Below are 21,783 nucleotides of genomic sequence, written 5' to 3'. Positions count from 1 at the left end.
CACCAACGTGCCTGCAGGGCTCAGGGGCCTGGCGAAGGCCTCCTGGTGACAGGCCAGCACAGACCTGTCTCTCACCAGAGGGCTGTCTTATCCTGGGCCGTCCTCCCACCCCCCACACGCCAGGTCCCCCATTTCTCCAAACTGGAAGAGAGTGCCCCGTTGAGCAAGGAAAGTGCTGCAGCTGCTGGGAAAGCATCTAGCGGCTCCTCAGTGAGAGAGACAGGTAATTACCACGTGACCCAGCACTGCCCCCAGGGACGTGAAGACAGGTGTGCAAACGAAGCCTGCACGAGACTATCCATGAGCAGGGTTCTCAGTGCCAAAGGGTAGAACCCCAGTTGTTCAGCGGGGGAGGAGGGGCGGGGGCGCACACGGACATGAACACACTCCACTCGGGGAACATCACTCAACCCGAAAAAGGAGTGAAGTTCTGACACCTGCTGCAATACAGAAAAACCCCGAAAATGCGCTCCGTGAAGGCAGCCAGGCCCCGTACAGGTAATCCCGTGTGAGTGAGTGTCAAGAACAGGCGAGCGAGAGGCAGCAACACTGGTGGGCAGGCTTGGGGGACGCGCTGGGGGGGGGGGTGTGACTGCTTAACTCTGGACAAGGGAGGGCCGTGGTCCCCATGCAAGTCCCTAGAGGGCTGAAGCTGTGCCTGGGCCAGAAGTGAGGGAGACATTGGTAACCAGCGTGGAAGTGGGAGCCCCGTGACAGCCAGGGTGACAGACACCGTAAGCGCAGCACCTCAGCGGAGCGTCCTGGGGATGCCAGGCCGGCTGGAGTCCCAGCTCTGCAGTGCAGCTGCCGAGCTGGGCCTAACCTGGGCATTTCCCGTCTACCTGTGCTGGCCTTCCAGTTTAAGCTGTTCTTTCTACCAACTACTTCTTTTCAGGAACACAGTTGTTCTAAAGTAAAAGAACATGACCAGTCATTCCCTGCTTTACACCCACCTGGGGTGCAGGTCCTGCTGCTGGAACCGAGCACCCCTACTCCACAGCGGCACCCCACAAACCCTGGAGGAGTCACCGCGATGTGCAGTCGCTCACGCTGACTGCTCTGCCTACCTGGAGTACAGCCCCGTCACCACAACCAGAGGCCACCATCCCTGGGAGACAACTCTGCAGCAGGAGGGACCCAGCACTGCGTGCCGTCATGCAGCCTGGTCAGTCCCACTCGAGGGTGGACCATCCCAGACTCAAGCAAAATCAGTTGGCCTCTGACTTAGCGTTAAAGATAGAGAAATAACTCAGATGGCTTCCCCAAACCAATCGGGCACAGGCTGTGTATGGCCAGGCCCACGATGGATCTGTGCTGGGCGCCGATTAGAAGTGTGTGTGCGAGGGACATGCATGGAGCTCACACACACTCATGTCTTATTTTACACACAAGGTACCAAGCACACACACATCTTTGCAGCCAGCATCTGGAAAGCTGATTAAATCTGGAACGTGCATCAGCTCATCCATGAAACGCACATTAAGACGTGCGTGCTAAATGTTTCCTGTAACTCTTCTTTAAAAAGGACTCCTGTAAGCTGACGAGAGCTTCCTCCGGCAGGACCTGGCATCGGCCCCTATAGGAGGCACTGTCATGCGGGCCTCTGTGGATGGAAACTCTGGGCACTGGCAGGAGGACAACAGGTCTAGGTCACCAGGAAACGTGGGTAAGCCAGGCTCGAACGGAGGGACCTGCCCCGGTTAACCACTAACTCGCAGCAGCAGCAGCAGCAGCAGCAGCAGCAGCACTCACACTGCTCACTCATCTCAGCCACAGGCAGCGCCAAGACCTGGGCCACCCGTGTGGGTCTCGGAGACGCAGGCACACGGGACGCTGCCAGCAGATGGCGCTCACAGAGCCGCGCAGAGGGGCCCCAGGGAGAGCCAGGTCCCCAAGGGCTTGGGACACTGCCTGTTCTATTTGGAAGGGTTACTGTGATGACAGTGGCCCTGGGCAGGGAGGGCAGGGCCGCACTGAAGGCACCTTGCAGGCCAGGTTCTGGGCCGGGCACGTGCCTGAGCTGCCTGACCGCCCCCCACCCTGGCCCCCGCGCCCCCACACAGGAGCGACTAGGCAAGTTGCTCCCAGTCACACAGGGTGGCAGGTGCAGGGGCCCCATTCCATTCAGCCCCTCCTGCTCACTGGGAGGCAGACCTGCCCCGGCCAGTTTGAGCTCCGATTGAGCCTGTGCAGGAGGGCACGGGCACCTCTGGCTTCTCCCCAAACCCAGGAGGCTGGGGGCCTGCACAGCATTCCCCCCGCGAGGGCCGAGGCCAAGTCTCTCAAGCAGCATGGCAGGCGGAGATGCGGGAGGAAGGCCTGAGCAGCCCCAGGCCTCTGGGGGAGCACATCCATCCCTGCAGCCCTCGGCTGGGCTGGGCTGGGGGCTCCTGAACCGGGCACGTGCCACGTCTGGAAGAGGTGCTCCGGGCAGGCCAGGCCGTGCCCACCAGGAGCAGTGAGCGGGGGCCTGCCCCGCCGGCCCTGGGTCTCCCCTGCAGCCCCTCCCCTGCGGCTCCAAGCCCCTGGGGCCCTGTCCCCGTCAGCCGGCCACACTCACCACACCTCCTCCCTGCCCCGAGTGGATGTGCACAGCCCCTTCGAGCCCCCAGGAAGCTCCCAGAAAGCTCCATCTGTCCCCACACTTATAATTATCACTTGGTAAAGAAAACAGTGACACGGCTCTCTCCAACCCCAGAAGGCAGCACAGAAAAACGTATTTTAAGCCTCACTTTTACCTTCTGTGACTTTGTTTAAATGAAGAGCATGAAAACACCCTTGAGCTGGCTGACTCCATGTCCCCCACACGCACTGACCACATCTGCCTGCCCCCGCCCAGCAAACTGTCCCCGGGCTCCTGTCTGCCGGGGCACATCCACGGCCAGAAGAAGCTGCCCGGCGGCTGCCCTGCCTCTCCTACAGGTGGGTTTCTGCGTGGGACTTCACAGCGTCCGTGAGATGACCTGACACAGGCAGAAACGGGGGAACCCCCCCACTCCCACCCACGAGGTAACAAGTAGACAGCCAGCTGGTTCTGCTATTGCACAATGGTACCCGAGAAACTCTGCATTACAGAAACAATCATTTCAATGACAAAAAAGGGGGCGGAGGCTTGTGAGCCAGACTTTTACACTCCTAATAAAAAGCTATTTTCTGCCGTTATTCCAATAATGAAAGCCATGTACAATGTTACACACATCGTGTGCTTAGGAACTAAACTAACTGGTTGTTAGATGCAGACAAAATCCAGCCTTTTAGTGAGCAAATCCGAGCAAGGCGGAACCAAACCAAAATGAGCCGGTGACCAGACACGGCCCCCAGGAGCGTGATGACCAGGGAGGAAGGAGTGAGTGTCCTGCAGGAGGCCACGGGTGGAGGGCGCAAAGCGGTTGTATTTAACAGACATGTCCCACGCGTGCAGAGCAGTCCGGGGTTCCCGAGGTCAGGCAGTCCCAGCAGGATGCTGTGCGGGTGGGGGGGACTGCCCCCCACGGCCCACGGCTGACGCCTGACCACTGTCACACCCTCCGCGCCTGGGAACATCCCTTCCTTCTCTTCCTCTCTGGCACCAAACTTTCTCTGCAGTTAATTCTGTCGCCTGCCACCCATCTGTCCTTCAAATACTCTATGCAGAGAGGATTCACAGGAAGAAAGGACATTAGAGCGAAAATGAAAGGAAAACAGTGACAAATCCATGTGTACACACCCTCATGGCTCTCCCCACGCATCGCGGTTATCACAGCGCCCACACGGAAGCGTCTGTCCTCTCTGTTAACCCCGGGCCGTCGGAAGACCTTGTGGCGCACCCAGCGAAGCTGAATGAATGGTGGATAAACGAGTTAGTGTCCAAATGCCATCTGAATCAGAAACGGGAATGGACTTCACACAGTGCCACGAGCTCTGCCAAACTGCCCCAATATTAGAAAAGCCGTCGCGGGTTACTGTTTCGCCCACTAAGCGGTCGGGCGCTGTCTGTCCCAGAGTCACCCAGTTTGGAAACTTCTAAGCAATGTGTGTCAAACTCAATAATAAGCAAGAAAAAGGCCAGCACGAAAGAAGTGAGACACATACTGTCGTTTAGTCACATTACCTAGACAAGAGCCTGTAACAAAAGATGATAAAAAGAACCACAACAGTTCTAAGGCATGGAAAAGCCCAGGCCCATGCTGACGCTTTGAAGGTTTGTGACGGGTCTGCTCTGCCGGGACGCAGGGGAGACGCACCTCCAGGGCCACCTCCTTGCTTCCGACCGGGGTCCCACTGGAGGAAGTCCTTGTCAGAGTGAGGTGGTTTCAGGTCTGTCCACAGAGTCTACAACACCTTTACGTCACGGTTCTGTCATGAGAGCATAGCTCCCGCCCCTCAGGGACCTGTACTTGGTGACACACTTAGACAGTGCGCTGGCACTGATTCAGACATAAGATGGGACCTCCTCCTTGCTCCCTCTCTGGGATCACTCGCTTTGGGGGAGAGAGAGGCCATGTCACAGGGACACTCCAGCAGCCCTATGGACACGCCTGACGTGGGGAAGCGACCTCCTGCCCCTGTCAGCGACACACAGGAGCCCGCAGGGCAGCAGCTCCTCCAGCCCCCATCAATCTTCAGGCGACGTGGATCCACCAATCTCAGGACACAGCCCGAGCGGAACCTCCAGCTAAGGCGCTGCTCAATTCCTGACCCACAAAAACCGTGAGATAATACGTATCTGTGGTTTTAAGCCACTCGGATGAGGGTGCATTTTTTACCCAGCAACAGAGAACACCACCAGCAAGAGAGCAGACGGGAGGATCCCTGGGACACGATGGTAAAGAACCACAGGACCAGCCTGTGTCAGGAAGCCAGGGCCTGCCTCGGGAAAGCAAATGGCGGGAAACCAGACCCAAGCTGACGGGGGCAGGGAGCTGCTATTAGGACCAACCATGGGGGCTACGTGCGCAGCAACGTCCTGACTGGGCACCAGTGTCCCCAGGTGAAGGCAGGCGCTCAGAGGCGGCCACCCCTGCGCCCCTTGAGACACGGCCCCAACACATCCCCATGTGACAAGCCACCCAGCAAACTCCCTAGCCGCATACTCCACTTCCTATCCTCGTCACCAGAGACAGGCGCTCTCAAAATGCAAACCTCACCCACCAGCGAAGAAACAATATTTGAAGAAAACAAGGTGATGAAAGAGACACCAAATGCAAAATAAGAAAGGTCATCTGAGAAATCGTAAAGCAAACAATAGCATTAGTTTATATGTTCAAGATAATGGACACGATATCCATCCCACACGTGAGAGAGAAACAAGCAGACACCTTGAGAGGGCAAAATATTGTCAAAGCAAAAACGCATATACGAGTGTAAAGGTACATGGACACAGCTGAAGAGCAAAGTGGGAGGACAGAAGACGAAGCCAAGGAATTTTCCAATGTGCAGAGTGAAAGAGAAAGAAGGTATGAAAGATACCAAAAGGTCCATAAGTTCCAGAAGGAATGAACACAGGCTCCAGTGAACGTTTTGGTTACATTTATAAAATCCCAGGATGAAGAGCGAGCTGCCCAACTTCAGCAGGATGACGCGATCGATGGGACGATGGAGTTGTGAGCACAATTCTTTCCGTGGAACTTAATGCCTGTAGACCATTAACGTTTGTAGAAATTTCTGACAGATCTGGACTTAGGCACCATCGTATGTTGTTTTCTATTTTCTTGTAAGTCTCCTTTCTGGCCTTCTTTCAGATTTCCTGTCCACTTCTTTACACATTTGTTTTTTACTTCTCAGACTAAACACGATCACTTGCATCCCTAACTTTTCAGAGGCCGATGTCCTCATACCCCACCCAAGCAACCGCGAGGTCTTAAATCCGTGGAAATCTACCCCCTCCCCACGGACATGACCCTGTGCTCATGTATTTTAGTTCCACTGGTTGTTGTAAACCCCAGAAGACATTTGCCTCATTGCTTTAAACATTAAATGTGTGTTTGGATTAACTCACATGCATACAATTTTCTGTTTTTAATTTCTTCTTAAATCTTACAACTTCCATATGCGACAACTTTCTTTCCTCCCGGAAATAGATTCTTTAGAAATATCTATAAGTATCAAATTATCTGTTTTTCTTTGTATGAAATGCGTTTATTTTGCCCATGTTCCTGGAAGATTTATCCATGAAGTACAGAATACTGGGTGAGTTCTCTTCTCCCACCATGTGGAAGATCCAACCATCCTCCTGTTTCCATTGGTGCAGTTGAAAGCCATCTGATGAACTACTGTTCCTTCTTCAGACAATGGTTTTTCTCTATTGAGATCCTTTACTTGTCTTTAACATTCTGGAGATTCACGATAGTATGGCTAGACACAGATACATTTCTCTTCACTTCACTGGATTGGGATTTATTAGGTTTTTTGAAACTGTATAATGGTGGCTTTATCACCTCTGGAAAACTGTTAGCCATTATCTCTTCAAATATTACTCCTACCCCAGTCTTCTCTCTTTCCCTCTGGAACACCAGTGAGTCCCGTCATGCCTTCCCAATCTCTCTCCAAGTCTCCTATCCTCTCTTTCACTGTCTATATGGCTTTGTCTCTCGGTGCTGCATTGTGGATAATTACCACAGATAATACAATAGCAAAAAAACCATAGAAAGATGATGAAAAGAAGTGATGAGAAGTGTGGAGTAAGAAAGTCTGACATAATGTAATTGGGTTTGTGAAGAAGAAAATGTGGCAGAAGTAATACTTGACCAGAGAAGGAAGATACTCCAGCAGAAGGATTATAATATCAGACGGAAACCTGGATCTACACAAAGAAATGAAGAATCTTTTAACAATTAAAGAAATTACACTGACAGTTTAAAACTGTCGAACAAAGCACATTCACTGGTTTTACTGGAAAATTCTATAAACAATTAAGAAAGACAAAAATGTCGATTCTATACAAACTCCTCCTAAAAATGAAAAAGAGAACTCTTCCCCACTCTCTTTATGAGGTCAAAATTACCTTACCAACAGCAAAACCACAGAAAGCCATTTCAAGGAAAGAAAACTACAGACCCAAATCCCTCATGAATATACATGCAAACACCCCTAACAAAAATCCCTTTTATATAATACATCATAACTAAGTAGGATTTAACCCAGTAATGTTAGTTCAACACTTGAAAAGCGGCCAATGTAATTTACCATTTTTATAGACTAAAAATGAAAGCCCATTACTTCAATAGATGTAGAAGAAGAATCTGATGAAATTCAACAAGCATTCACGATCAAGATTCTCAGCGTCCTCCTTACCCATGGACAACATCTGTGAAACCTACAGCTATCATCACATTCAACGCTGAGAGAGAGAATGCTTTCCCTCCAGGATCAGAAACGAGGGGAAGACGGCCATTCTCACCATCTCTAATCACCGTCCTACTGGGTAAATGCGATAAAGGAAGGGAAAGAAATGAAGAGCCTATGGACTGGAATCTGCAATAAATAAATAAATGCCAGAGCTAATAAGGTTAGTAAGGTGGCAAGATACAAGATCAATATATAAAAATCAGTTGCATTTAGACACAATAACAAGAAAAATTCAAACTGAAATTAAGAAATCAATTACATTTACAATAGCAGGGAAAATAATAAAACACTTAGGAATAAGTTTAACAAAAAATGCATGACTTGCACTGTGAAAACTACAAAATATCATTGAAAGAAATTATTACGACCTTAATAAATGTAAAGACATCTTGCAGTCCTAGACTGAAAGACTTCCTATTTTTAACAAGGCAATATTTCCCAAATTTATCTACAGATTCAAGGCAATCACTGTCAAATGTCTATCTGATCTTTTTTATATAAATGGGCAAGGTGATCCTAAAATTCATATGGAATTGCAAAAAAAAAAAAAAAAAAAAATCCAAAACAATCTTGAAAAAGAAGAACCACGTTGAAGGACTCACACTTGCCAATTTCAAATCCTACTACAAAATCTACGGTATTCTAGACTGTGTGGATATTCATACAGCTAAGGATATTCATACAGATGGAGAACTGAGAGTCCAGAAATAAACCCATACAACTGTGGTCAAGTGAATTTCAACTAGGTTGCCAAGACCATTCAATGGGAAAAGAACAGGTTTCTAACAAATGGTGCTGGGAGAGCTGACGTCCACATGCAAGAGAATGAATTTGGACCCTTGATTCAGACCATATACAAAAATTAACTCAAAATGGGTCACAGATCTAAACATAAGAGCTAAGCCGATAAATCTCTTAGCGTCAATATGGGACAAAAGCTTCATGACACTAGATATGGCAACCGTTTCTTAACCACAAGTAACCCCAGAAAACATAGATCAGGCTTCATAAAAATTAACTTTTTCTGTGTCAAAAAGTACGCTACCAAGAAAGTGAATAGATAATCCAAATAATGGAAGAAAGCTTATATCAATTATATGTCTAAGGGTCTAGTATCCAGAATATGTAAAGATTACTTAACTCAACAATAAAAAGACATCCTATTTAAAAAGTGGGCAAGGAATGTGAACAGACCTTCCTCCAGAGAAGTCACAGGAATGGCCAATAAGCACCTGGAAAGACGGTCAGCATCATCAGTCATTAGAGAAATGCCAATCAATACCACTTCCCACCCACCACTAGGATAGCTAGAATCAAAACAAACAAATAACAACCAAAACAACCCAGAAAATAGCAAGTGATACTGAGAAATCAGAACACCCAAACACTGCTGGTGGGAATATAAAATATTCCAGCCACTTTGAAAAATAGTTACCCATTTCCTCCAAAAGTGAAACGCAGATTTACCATATGATTCCACAACTCTACTCCTAAGAATAAACCCAACATAAATTAAAACATATTCATACAAAAACTTGTACATGAATATTCGTAATAGCCAAAAAGTGGAAACGGGCGGACGGGTAGCTCAGCTGGTTGGAGCGCGTCCTCTCAACCACAAGGTTGCCGGTTCGACTCCCCCAAGGGATGGTGGGCTGTGCCCCCTGCAACTAACAATGGCAACTGGACCTGGAGCTGAGCTGCGCCCTCCACAATTACGATTGAAAGGACAACAACTTGACTTGGAAAGAATCCTGGAAGTACACACTGTTCCCCAATAAAGTCCTGTTCCCCTTCCCCCCCCCCAAAAAAAAAGTGGAAACAACTCAAACATCCAATTGATGCATGGATAAAGAACATGGCATAGATATATAACGGACTATTACTCAGCCACAAAAAAAGAAATGAAGGAATGACAGATGCTATACTAGAGATGGACCTGAAAACATACCAGGTGAAAGAAGCCAGACACGAAATGTGAAGTATTATATGATTCCATTTATGTGAAATGTCCCAAATGCGCAGATCCAGAGAGCCAGAAAGCAGATTAGTGGTTGCCAGGGGCTGGGGTTTGGGAGGAATGGCGTGGCTGCAAAAGGGTATGGGGTTCCCTCTCAGGTAATGAAAATGGTCTGGAAATAGTGGTGATGGTTGCATAAGCCTGTGAACATATTGAAAATCACTGAATTTTACACTTTAAAATAGTGCATGTTATGATATGTGAACTTGATAGCAATACAAATAGTAACAAAAGAGATGTCAATTATCCCCAAATTAATCTATAAAGATCCAACACAATTTCAATCAAAACCCCAACAGTCTCTTTTGTAGAAATTGACACGCTGATTCTATCATTTACATGGAAAAGAAAAGGACTCAGAGCAGGAAAACTATTTTGAAAAAGAAGACCAACATTGCAGGACTCATCCTACCTCATTTCAAGGCTGATTCTAAAGCTACAGTAACCCGAATCCTGCAGAACTGGTGAGAAAGGCATACAGAGCAAATAAACATATGAGGCCAGAAAGAGATCCAGCCATATGTGGTTGACTGAATACAAAACAAAAATAATCAATGGGAAAATAATGGTTTTTTAATAAACAATGTTGAAATTACATCCACAGGGGAACGTTCCCCATAATGTGTATTGTAAAGAATTAGCTCAAAATGGATCAGAGGAAAAATAAATGGATCAGAGACCAAAATGTAAAACCTAAACTATCCAATTTCTAGAAGAAAACATAGGAAACAATGTTTGGGAACTTGGAGAAAATGTAGAATTCTTGGCTAGGACACAGAGCACAAACCATAAAAGAAAAAAATTGGCAAGTTTTACTTTATTAAGGGTAAACACTTCTGCTTTTTTGAAAGACACTGTTAAGAAAATTAATATTTAAGCCACACTCTAGGATAAAATATTTGAAAAACACTTACCTGATAAATGACTGGTATCCCAAGTGTATAACAAACACTCACAACTCAGTAAGAACACAAATAGTACAAAACTTGTAATAGGCAAAATACTCGAACAGACGCTTCACCAAAGACAAACAGACGGCAAAGAAACACAGGAACAAATGTTCAATGTCATTAGTCATCAGGAAAATGCAAAGGGCAACTATGAGGTGACACTGCACACCCACCAGAAAGAACACACTTTTACAACTGACCTCAAGTGCTAGCCATTCTGAGAGCAACGGCATTTCACACATGTCTTTGGGCGTGCAACTGGTGGGTGTGCAGACAGTGGGTGTGCAGTGGGCATGCAAATGGTAGGTGTGCAAATCGTGCCGTCACTTTGGAAAACAACTTGGTAGTTGCTTACAGAATTAAACACAGACTTCTCAGACGATCTAGAAAAGACCAACCCCAGGTATTTATCTATGAAAAATGAGGAAAGCTTATAGCAGTTTTAGTTATAATCTCTAAAACTGTAAAAACTCCGTATTTTCTTCAATTGGTAAATGAATAACCACTGTGTGCGTTCATTAAATGTCACTCAACTGCAATAGGTGCATCTCAAAGCATGACAGGGAAGTGAAGGCCGGACTCACACCTGCACAGTGAGTCCACGTCCGGGACACTCTGAGGGAGCAGCATCCAGTTACAATAACTGGATTGTCACGGGGTGTTCGTCAGGGGTGCGAGGGCAAGGGGGAAGGGCACGAGGGAACTTGGCTGGGGTGGTGAAATATTCTGTATCGTGATTTGTTGACAGCTAATATCTGCACGTGTTTATCAAAACTCATAAAATTATATCCCTAAAAAGAATGAATTTGATACTACATAAATCATTCCTCAATAAACAATGCAGAAAAAAATACAAAGAATCCCAAGCAAGATAAATACAGAGAAAACTACAGACAATGCAGTGACCTAGATACATGGTAAAACTGCACCAGCAAAACGGGTATCTTAAAAGTAACAGGAGTTTTAAAAATTCCTTGAAATGCGCATCATTTAGACTGAAAGATGGCTTCTCCACAGCAGTGGGAGCCAAATGCTACAGACGATACCAAGGGATACAGCACCGGGAGATTCTCCTACCATGTTTCCCCGAAAAAAAGACCTAGCCAGACAACCAGCTCTAATGCGTCTTTGGAGCAAACATTAATATAAGACCCAGTATTATTTTACTATAAGACCGGGCATAATATAATACAATACAATACCGGGTCTTATATTAATTTTTGCTCCAAAAGAGGCTTTAGAGCTGATTGTCCAGCTAGGTCTTATTTTCGGGGAAACACGGTATCATTTGGGACATGGCCCAAATACTGACTCTAGACACCGATAAAGCGAGTCTACGTGTTTGACTAACACGGAAACCACGTTTATACAATGAAGTAGAAAACTGAATGAGGAAAAAAATCATTTGTTAATCAAAGAATGAGAAGAGAAAACATAAACATAAGAAAGTTGAGCTAAACAGAAAGGCCAAAGTAAGATTGTAGGAAGGAGTCCAAATCTATATGTGATTAAAGCAAATGGAAGTAAACTGAACGCTCCAGTCTTTCAAAGACAAAAACTGTGAGAGAGAATAAAACAAAATGCCACTAGCTACATCTACAGCATACAGATACAGAGAGACTGAGAGAAAGGGGAAGAAAAATATATCCTGGGCAAACACGTCAGAAAATTTTACTTTAAGGCAAAAAAGCATTACCAGATATAGACCATAATACAGAAAATAAAAGGGTTCAATTTATTAGCAAGACACAACAATTCCAGACTTACATGTACCCAAAACCAAAGTCCCAACATTTTATGTAAGGCACAAATGAACAGCAATATAAGAAAACAGACAAATCCACAATCGCACAGGCTGGTTTGAACACAACTGTCACAGAGATCGATGTATCAGAGAAAAATATCTGTAAGGACAAAAAGGAAGGAAAAGCTTTAAACAAGATTACCAGGTGTCGCTACACACGTACGAGTTTATACTCCAAACCAGGAGGGCGCGTTCCACTCTGAACCACAGAACAGTTAGGGACACTTGGCCGCACACAGCCATCCACCTGCTTGTCAAATACCACACACACAGACCACCTTGCAGAAAATGTGGTGACCAAGAAATTAAATATTTGAAAATACTGTACATATAAATATAAGTACATTTTTAATGTAATATGGTTTTTAAACTCGGTGTTTTGGGAACTGAAACTCCTAAATAACTCCTAAGTCAAAAAAGCAATCACAGTGGAAACAGACATTTATGAGTGAAGGATAATAGAAGTACTAGGTATCTAAATTTGTGCATTTGAACAAGCTCCACATTAGAAGGAAACATGTAACTTCCAATGCTTATTATATGGAAAAAAAAGCCGAATATCAACGAGCAAACATCCAATATAAATTAGAAAAAGACCACCAAAATGAATCCTGAAAAGCGAAAGGAAAAAATAAAAACAGAAATTAATGAAATAGGAAAATAAAAAATCAACATTGAAAATTTTAGTTAAAAATTAAACAAAAAATTAAAACTATTGTGGGAAAGATGTTAGGCTAGAAAGATGTTAGGTTAATAAAATTCGCCCTCATTGGCTGATGTTGACTTTTGTCAGCTTTTTGTTCCCTCACATGAGGTGCTGTTGTTTTTTCCCTCTTGAGAGGTGATGGTTAGCTTAGGGTTAAGAAAATTCTCCCTCATCTCATTCCTGGCAGGAGAGAGATGGGATGATGTTGCTTTCTGTCTGTTTCACCATCAGCAGGTGAGGTGAAGAAGGAACCAAGTGACATCAGAGTAACGTGACAGGCACACTGCCAGGCTTTGGAAGACCTTAAGCCGATGGACCCAGCGAGACCAGTAGGCATTGTTTGTCAGAATGAACTGGCCCTTCAGCCGGATACACAGTATTTTATCACAGTAACTGCCGAACCCTCTCGGAACTGGCCATTCCCTGAGGGGGAGGCAGGGGCAAGGAGCTTGGCTCTAGGGTACATCTGAGAAAATATATACAACAGACCTCAGTTGGCAGTGTAATTTTGTCATTTGTCATTGGTGATTCTTCATCAGTCTAACATTTTGGAAACTCGTATACAACATGCAGCTTACAACACTGACGCCCTGACTTCCAGCCGCAGACCTGGTGAGGGCCGGCTGGTTCTCAAACTCTCCAGTGTTGTTCCCCACGGTTTGGTGATCTTCTCTGACATAACATAGTTATTAATGTGTCGAGTTTAGTCTTAACTGCCTTTACTGGGAACTTGTATGCAGCTTGCAGCATCAGGGGGCACCCTGATCACCAGCTGCGGCCTGGTAAGATCTGCTCAGTGTTGTTCCCCACGGTTTGATGAGCTTTTGGCACCTACTGTAATAGCTGCTGGATAGAGAATTTATTACTGGTTTTGGATGCACCCTGTTAACTTTGTATATTTAGCCAGGTGAGTTTTGATCAATAGTGTATATATATATACACATACACATATATATATATATATATATATATATATATATATATACACACACACATATATATATATATGTATATTAAAACCTTTTAAACTTGTGTGTGTGTACTCCTTTGTTTTCTCCCGCTCGTCATTCATTACAACTACATAAGTACTGAGACAAAACATAAGTGGTTTTCTCTTTAATCTGAGTGTAGAAAAAGGCTATCTAACCATGACTAAATAATCCAGATGCAATAAAAGATAAATTTGACTTTATAAAAAATAAAACTGGCATGGCAAAAATATTTATGACAAATAATAAAACAAAGAAAATATTTGCATATGTCACAGGAAAAAGAAATAGTAATCCTAATATGCAAAACAAAACAGAAAAAAACCACCAAACTTTTTAAAATTGAGGCAATAAAAGACCAAAAATCCTATATTAAAATAAGCAAAAGACATGAAAAATGATAGAAACCTGTGTCTAAACCTAGGAAAAGACATTCCATTTCATGCATAGAAAAAGAAATGCAAATTAAAACCCCACTGAGCTACCCCTGCTCTCCGCTCCTGTCATTCTGGCAAAACTCCACGACCGGAAGAGTCCACTCGGGAGGCAGGGAGGGAGGCTGCAGTGCGGGAGCAGCTGCGTTGCTGGTGGTGGGAACGGGGGATGGGACAACTGCTAGGGGGGCATCTGACAATACCTAGCAAATGACACATGCACGTCCCACTGAATCCTGGGGGTTGGCCCAGAAGACACCCCAGGGAAATACATGTAGGCCAGGCTGTCCTCGCAGCCGTTTGCAACTGCAGCTCAAGGTCCACTGCTTAAGCACCCCGCATCACGAACTGCCCGGACAAACTCAGGGAACCCACGCGGGGGAACCGCACAGATTTCCCATCTCTGACCGTGGACAGGGGCTAGAAGCACAGACACCAGGCTAGCAACCAGCACTCCTAAGTACCCTGATTTTGGGGTCTCATAACATTTCCATACCATAAGGAAGCAGAACTCTTCAAAGAAATGCTGACTCCACAGCTGGGCAAGGTAGGTACAAGATGAGCCTGAAACATGATACAGGAAAGGTTAAAAATAAAAATTTCAAAAAACGGGAAGAGGGAAGAAAAGGAAGAAAGGGAGAGAGGGAAGGAGGAAAGAAGGGTGCTATGAATTGAATGTCTGCGTCCCCCTCCAATTCTTGTGTTGAAACCTAGCCCCCAATGTGACGGCATTAGGCGGCGGGGCCTTTGGGAGCCGGTTAGGTCACAAAGCTGGAGGCCTCCTGGTGGGATTCTGCCCTTAGGAAAGGGACCCACAGAGCTCTGGCTCTCTGCACCACGGGAGGGCTAGAGGAGAAGGCAGCCATCTATCCCCAAGCTAGGAAGAGGGGCCTCACCAGATGCCCCCCTGCTGGCGCCCTGATGGTGGCCTCCAGCCCGCAGGACACAGAGAAAGAAATGTCCATTGCGGATAAGCCACCCAGTCTGTGGCATTCGGTACCGCAGCCAGAACAGACTGAGGCAGGACCTAGACAGGAAGGGAGCGGGAATGAGGTGACAGGGACCCACACAGGGCCAGGAGGCACCCTGGAGGGCTCCCACAGATCTGGGACAACGTGAGCACCACAACCACTGAGGACAGTGAGGAATTACAAAGCAGAAGAGTGGTGAAGTCAACACCAGGAGTCCGTGCAACCCAGTGATAACATGAGTAAACAAACGGGGGGACCTGCTCCTAGCAGGTGCCAGGCGCTGACAGGCACGTGTGCAGGGCTGGGGTGGGGCGCCGCTGTTTGGCAACCGCACAGGAAAGACTGGTCATCGGTGGGTTCTAAACGTGGGAGCAGCTTCCTGAAAAGCAGGGTATCACATGTTCTTAAAAGGCTTTCCCCCCAACTGCTTATTAGCTGCCGGGAAAAGCAGCGAGGATCCTGGGGCGACTGGGCAAGTGCTTGGCCGAGCGAACAGCTCAGTCCCCAACAGGCAGACGGACATTCTGTGTGTCCCGACATGAGGCCCTGAGGAGGCCCGTCTCTCTCTCTCTCTCTCTCTCTCTCTCTCACACACACACACACACACACACACACACACACAGCGGGTCCAGCCAGGAACACACAACTGGGACCTCAGCATGAGGAACCGATAGAAGTACGGGACCGTATTCTTCACAATATCGATGTCATAAATGACAGAAAGGCTGCGAACACGGTCCAGACTGCAGGAGACCAAAGGCACGGGCCACTGCGGGCCACCCCCTCCACTGGGCAGTGGAGACACGGAGAGCAGAGTGCGCGGTCAGCGAGGACGGAAGAGCAGGAGAAGGGCCCAGCTCAGCGCACAGCAGGCTGAGTGCGTCCTCTGCTCCAAACCCTGCGTACTCCTCGGACCCCGACGTCCAAGCGTGTCCCACACTCAGTCGCTTCACTCTTCAACCTCTGTCTCTTTGCTAACTTAGCCTCTTCCGGTCCTAAACATACTCACATTGCTCCTACTGCGCAAACAAACAGCAGCTGTCTGCCAGACCCCCACGTTCACACCCGTGAACAGAACAGCCCCCACAGGCCCGTGCAGTCCGCTGTCTTCCCGCAATACTGAACCGGGCTCCCGCGCAGCCTGCCAAAGCCAACGGACACCTCCAGTCCTCGTCTTACTGCACTTCCCTCCCTTCTCAACCTGGAGAAGGGAAAAAGCACTTTGTGACGATGCGCGCTGTTACCCTGGGCATGCAGAAACAGGCCCTCTGCGAAACTGCTGTGAACATGGAAAGTGATCCGGTTTCCTGGAAGGGAATTCGGCCTGGAGCACTTGAAATCTGAACTTGGTACAATGTAATAGGAAGGAAGCGAAGGGGCTAAGAGCAGTGTAGGCGGGAGCTCCAGACTTGACTCTGCTCTGGTGCTGACTTCAATTTCCTTTTTGATAAAGCAGGATCATCGAAGACCCTGGAAATGTGGGACAGAGTGAGGAATCGGGCTGGAACACAGACAGCAATGGGAAACTGTCTTCCCAGAGGACCACACATTTACTCCTGGAAACACCCCAACGCCCGGCCCTCCAGGAGCGTACACAGGAGCCTGCCCTCGTGGCGCAGGCCAGTCAGGAGATCCAGTCTCAGATGGGGAAGCAGCCCACGGGAAGGACCGAGCCACGGTTACTGGGTGACTGGGCAAGAGTCGGAAGCAGAATGCGGCTCTGGACCCGCTGGTTCCGCGGCGGCTCATACCAGAAAGTTCTCCTCCCATGATTTCTGCTCATTCTCTGCCAAACGCATACAAGGGGCTGGTGACAACAGCAGCGCTCCAGCTGCGACCAGCACTGCTGGCCCTGGGCTAAGGCCCAGGCCCTACACACACGGGGCCGTGGATTTGGTGGGGTAAGCAGCTCACGAGGTGGTCAAAGCAGGCAAATTTCCTCAGTTACGGGGTGAATGAAGCTGTAGGGTTAGAGTCTTGTGCCCTGAAAGAGCGAAACAGCCAGAGCGCCGGAAAGGTCACGGCCCACACCGAACGCTCCTTTCCACCTCGGTGTGGCTGGAGTGTCACTGTGCGGCCTCCACAATACAAGCAACAGGACCCAAGGTGGTACGAGGTGCACTAATGGAATGGTGCAACCGGAAGTGCCACTGGACTTCTGGAGAAACGGAAGTCTGACGTTAACAGACTACTGAGTTAGCTCAGGCAGACGCAGTGCATCCTGGCCCCGTGACACAGCCCAGGGAGGACGCGAGGTGGCTCGCAGCCGTCCAGGCCGGGGCGCCCCGACCGCTCTGCTGCAGTCACCGGTCCTGACTGGCAGTGCACAGACAGGCTGGCTGTGGCTTGTCTGTCTCCAGGAGGGGACGCATTCCCCACCCCCGCACACCATCCCTGGCCACCACAGAGCAGTGACACAGTTCTCAGATCCATCACTGTCTCTGCATGTGGGGCCACCAGACAGCCTGGCAGCGGCAGCAGGGGAGGACAGAATGAGTCATGTGGTGGGGAAGCGACCAGCCCTTTCCTGCCCAGCTGCAGGACGGTCTAAACCTCTGGGAGCACAGCACGCTCCAATGTCCCCGCGAAAGGGAAGAGACAAAGAAAGACCAATGCCCATAACAAATGTCACTCAACTCGGGAGAGCTAGAGGAGGAGGGCTGAAGAGCCGGGCGCTGTGGGCCCTGGGGCATGGTGTGGCCCGGGCAGCTGGGCGCTCGGCTCTCTCAGAGCTCCACAACGGGGGCCTAGGCCCACAGTAAACACGGTCTATAATGAAGGGTGAGAGAGCCGAACTTCAGGAGGGTGCCAACGCCACCTCCACATCACCATCGCTCTATGGAGAGGATGTAAAAATGTCCTCCTCTCCTGAGGCCACAACCTCCACACCTTTCCTCTTCCTAGTCCTGGGCCCACATTATAACAATGAGATGGTATCTTGGGGGACGGGGGGGGGGGGGCAGTGAGATGCCAGTACGGTACTGGAAGGAGGCCAGGGCCCTGGCAGTGCTCCCTCAGGTGGCACAAGAAGCAGTGTCACCCCACGTCTGTCACTTCCTGGGCCAGGCTGGATACCCTGGCCTAGCAGCATGTGTAACACCTACCTCCACCCCTACCTGCCAAACAACAGCCCTCCGCTCCTCCCCTCCCTCGCCCTGAAGTACAGCGATGACAAGCTTTGCATGCCTCATCTGTCCCTGTGGGAGACAGCTAGCTGTCCCCAAATCCCTTCTCCCTCCTTCATGACAATAGCTGTGACTGAGCACAGGGCCACCCAGGAGATGGCATGGCCCAGCCACAGGGAAGCCAGGGGCCACCATGCCACATATTGGTATACAACGGTCTTATGTAACACCGTCAGCGAGCAGTGGCCTGTGTAACACCATCAGTGGCAGTGGCCTGTGTAACACGGTCGGTGGCAATGGCCTGTGTAACGCCGTCGGTTGCAGTGGCCTGTGTAACGCTGTTGGCGTGCAGTGGCCTGTGTAACGCGGTCGGTGGCAGTGGTCTGTGTAACGCTGTCGGCGTGCAGTGGTCTGTGTAGCACAGTCGGTGGCAGTGGTCTGTGTAACACGGTCGGCGTGCAGTGGTCTATGTAACGCTGTTGGCGTGCAGTGGTCTGTGTAGCACAGTCGGTGGCAGTGGTCCATGTACCATGATACAAGTTGGCATAACTTGAGTTTCACATCCTTGAACTGCTGTTGTTTGCTCTCCATGTGCCATCTCCGCATCCACAGGAAATGCATGTGCATTTGGTCTATCAGATGCCATGCCAACAGACTGTCAGAACCACACAGAATGGCAGGCCACCCAGAGCCAGGGCTGTATGTCCAAGAGACAAACTTAACCTAATGAAAACCACCTTGTTTCGGGAGCTTAACCTCTCCCGAGTGCAGCCCCGTGACACGGCTAGGCTCTTGGCACATACATCTCTTCGAGTCTCTAGCTACCCCCACCCCCGCTCCGTGCAGGGATCCAAAAGCCCCTGGGACACGCTCCCTGAGACCCCACACAGAAGTGAATCTGCTCCCAAACTGCAGATCTCTTCCCACTGCATGCATTCTTACCATCTCCCAGGGGCCCAGGTGTGACACTCCCTGGCTGTCGCTCTCGAACCACCCTCACCCCCACGACTGATGCAGTGTCCTCCTCTGCAGGCCCCCAGCCCCTGGCCAAGCTTGGGTCACTGCTCCTACGTGATAAGCACAGCTTCACGGGCTCCCTTTGCTCACCCTCACTGAGCCAGACAGGACACGTTCTCTGAATGTGAAGCTTTAAGAGCGGAAACTTAACAACAAAAGAAAGCATAGTCTTCCTCAACAGAGGAAAAATCATGTAGAAATTTTAGAACAAAGACTGGGAATGACAAGCAGCTGAACGAGAACAGGTCACACCAAAACCAACAGGTGGAGTTTAAAGTTCTTTAAAATAAAATTGAGAGCCAGATGCATTCATTAGAAAACAAGTTAAAATGTCCCAAAGAACAATTCAAGAGGTTAGAGAGATAACAGCGTAACCCTGAATTGAAGGAAGGAAAAGAAGACAACGCATATTAGATGACAAATTAAATTGTAAACAAAATTATAATCAATATGACTAACAGCTATTAAATAATAAAACATAACTAAGTGCAAAATGAAGACAAATTTGGTAATATGACTAAAAAGATGAACTAAGTATTAGAAATGAAGAGAACACAACAAGAGAGAAAGAAAAGACTGAAAAAGTGTAAGAGCACAACATCTGTACCCATGGACCTGAAAACGTCCCTGAAATGTACTATTTTCAAAGGGGGAAAAAATCGATGGATAAGATCAATACCCATGATAGAAACTGCACAGGCGTCAAAACTCTGTCTCCAAAGTAGGCTCCAGGCTTAGAGGCTTTGATAGAGGAATTCCATCATATATTAGACCAACAATATTTGCTTTCCTAAACAGAAGACAAAAAATGTGTTAAACAAAGGATAGAAAAATAGGGAAAGTTTTTCAAATCATGTTATGGAAGCATGCTATCATTTACATGACACCGAAATAAATTAAAAATTAGGGAAGAAAATGAACATATAGGGCAGTATCACCTCAGCCCTAACCCTACCCCTCACACAACCCCACCCTGGCACTAACCTGAACTCCAGCCCTAATTCTATTACTAACCCTTATCCTAGTTCAAATGAAATATTGGGAGTGTATTATAATTGGAAGACTATTAAAAAGTATCAATGAAGAACTAATAGGATTTATTCCAAGAATCAACACTTGGAATTTCATCAATGGAATTCTCTATTAGGAAATGAAAGGAGAAAATCATGTGACTATTGTAATAGCAGCAATGAACCCCTTTAGTAAAAAAAAAATCAAACAAGAGACTAGCACTAGAAGACGACTTCTGTTACTTGAAGAAGAGCGCTCACCAGACAGCAAGCACGCTTCCTGGTGAAAGCATTTGGGCCAAGTGCGGAAGAAGTCAAAACCCAACTAGAAACCTACAGCAACTAAAAGCATTTTAACAGCGGGCACGCCCAAATGCATAAAAATCGACAGCTCTCCTGTACACACTCTTAAATATTTAAGAAATGTAATAGGGAAAGTCCCAATTACTGTAACCAGATAACATAAATTAGTAGCAAATGAGTTCAAAAGAGAAAATGCACCTATAGCATGAAAGCTATAAAATGTAACTGAAAGCTAATAACATACTAAATGGAGAAATAGTATCTTTCTATACTAAAAATTTATACTGTTAAAATTTCAGCTGTTTACAATTTAAGTTATAAATCTGATCCATCTGAAATGAAATTCCAATCTGATTAACTTTTTTAACTTGAAAATCTTTCTAAATTTCATCTAGAAAATGAGTAGCCAAGAACAGCCAAAATATTTTTTAAATAATTAGGTTAGCAAATAAATATACCATAAAACTAAAATAACTAAAATAGTTGTAGCAGCACAAAAAGAAACAGATCAATTAGAGAATTTAGAAAGACACTATATATACAATATTTTCATAAAAGATGCACATATAGGATAAAAGTAGCAGCACAAATCATTGGGAAAATAAAGTATTTTTCAATAAATAGTGTTTTTAACAATTAGAAGAAAAAATAACTTACACCTTCACCTCATAGCATATATCAAATTATTAATAAATCCTAAATGGATTACACAGGTCAATGCAAACAGTTAAAGCAGAAAAGGAAATGTAAGCGACTACCCACATTTCAGGATGGGGAAGGTTTCTGCAGGTGAACACACAGAAGAGGACATCACAAAGGAAAATATTGATGTAACTGCCCCAAACGCCAACATCAGATTAAAAGGTGAATGAGTCGACTGGGGAAAATATGTGCCACGGAATTAAAAGCATAATGTCTTCAATAAAACTGGACTGTTTTACAAGTAAGGAAAAGACTAACTCTAAGGACAGCTGTCCACTGTTCTGTTTCCAGTGCTCTCGGGGATACAGCACAGAGGCACCTCATCTGGTCTCAGCTGGCCATCGTGAGGTCAGTCTGGCAGTTACACTTTATGCCTCTTCTAAAACACCCACGTGCTCTGACCCAGGAACTCCACTCGGACGAACA

General features: G+C 47.1%; 1 protein-coding gene across 16 annotated transcripts in view; it reads right to left on the bottom strand.

The window, feature by feature from the left end:
- The window catches only part of PCBP3 (poly(rC) binding protein 3), a 182,919-nt gene that overhangs the window by 99,223 nt on the left and 61,913 nt on the right, over positions 1 to 21,783 (bottom strand). For 2 of the 16 annotated variants that reach the window (XM_033126345.1, XM_033126336.1), the window contains exon 2: positions 14,726 to 14,793. The exons of 13 other annotated variants lie outside the window; for them this stretch is intronic. The gene's annotated coding sequence lies outside the window, so the exon portion shown is untranslated. Of the gene's footprint in view, positions 1 to 14,725; positions 14,794 to 20,021; positions 20,133 to 21,783 lie in introns of those variants that run through there. One more of the 16 variants, XM_033126354.1, reaches the window with a different exon arrangement.

Source organism: Rhinolophus ferrumequinum, chromosome 2 (assembly GCF_004115265.2).
Source record: "Rhinolophus ferrumequinum isolate MPI-CBG mRhiFer1 chromosome 2, mRhiFer1_v1.p, whole genome shotgun sequence".
In the NCBI taxonomy this organism is placed as follows: Eukaryota; Metazoa; Chordata; class Mammalia; order Chiroptera; family Rhinolophidae; genus Rhinolophus; species Rhinolophus ferrumequinum.
The sequence above is the reverse complement of the archived record's forward strand: the minus strand, read 5'-3'. Positions and strand labels throughout refer to the sequence as shown.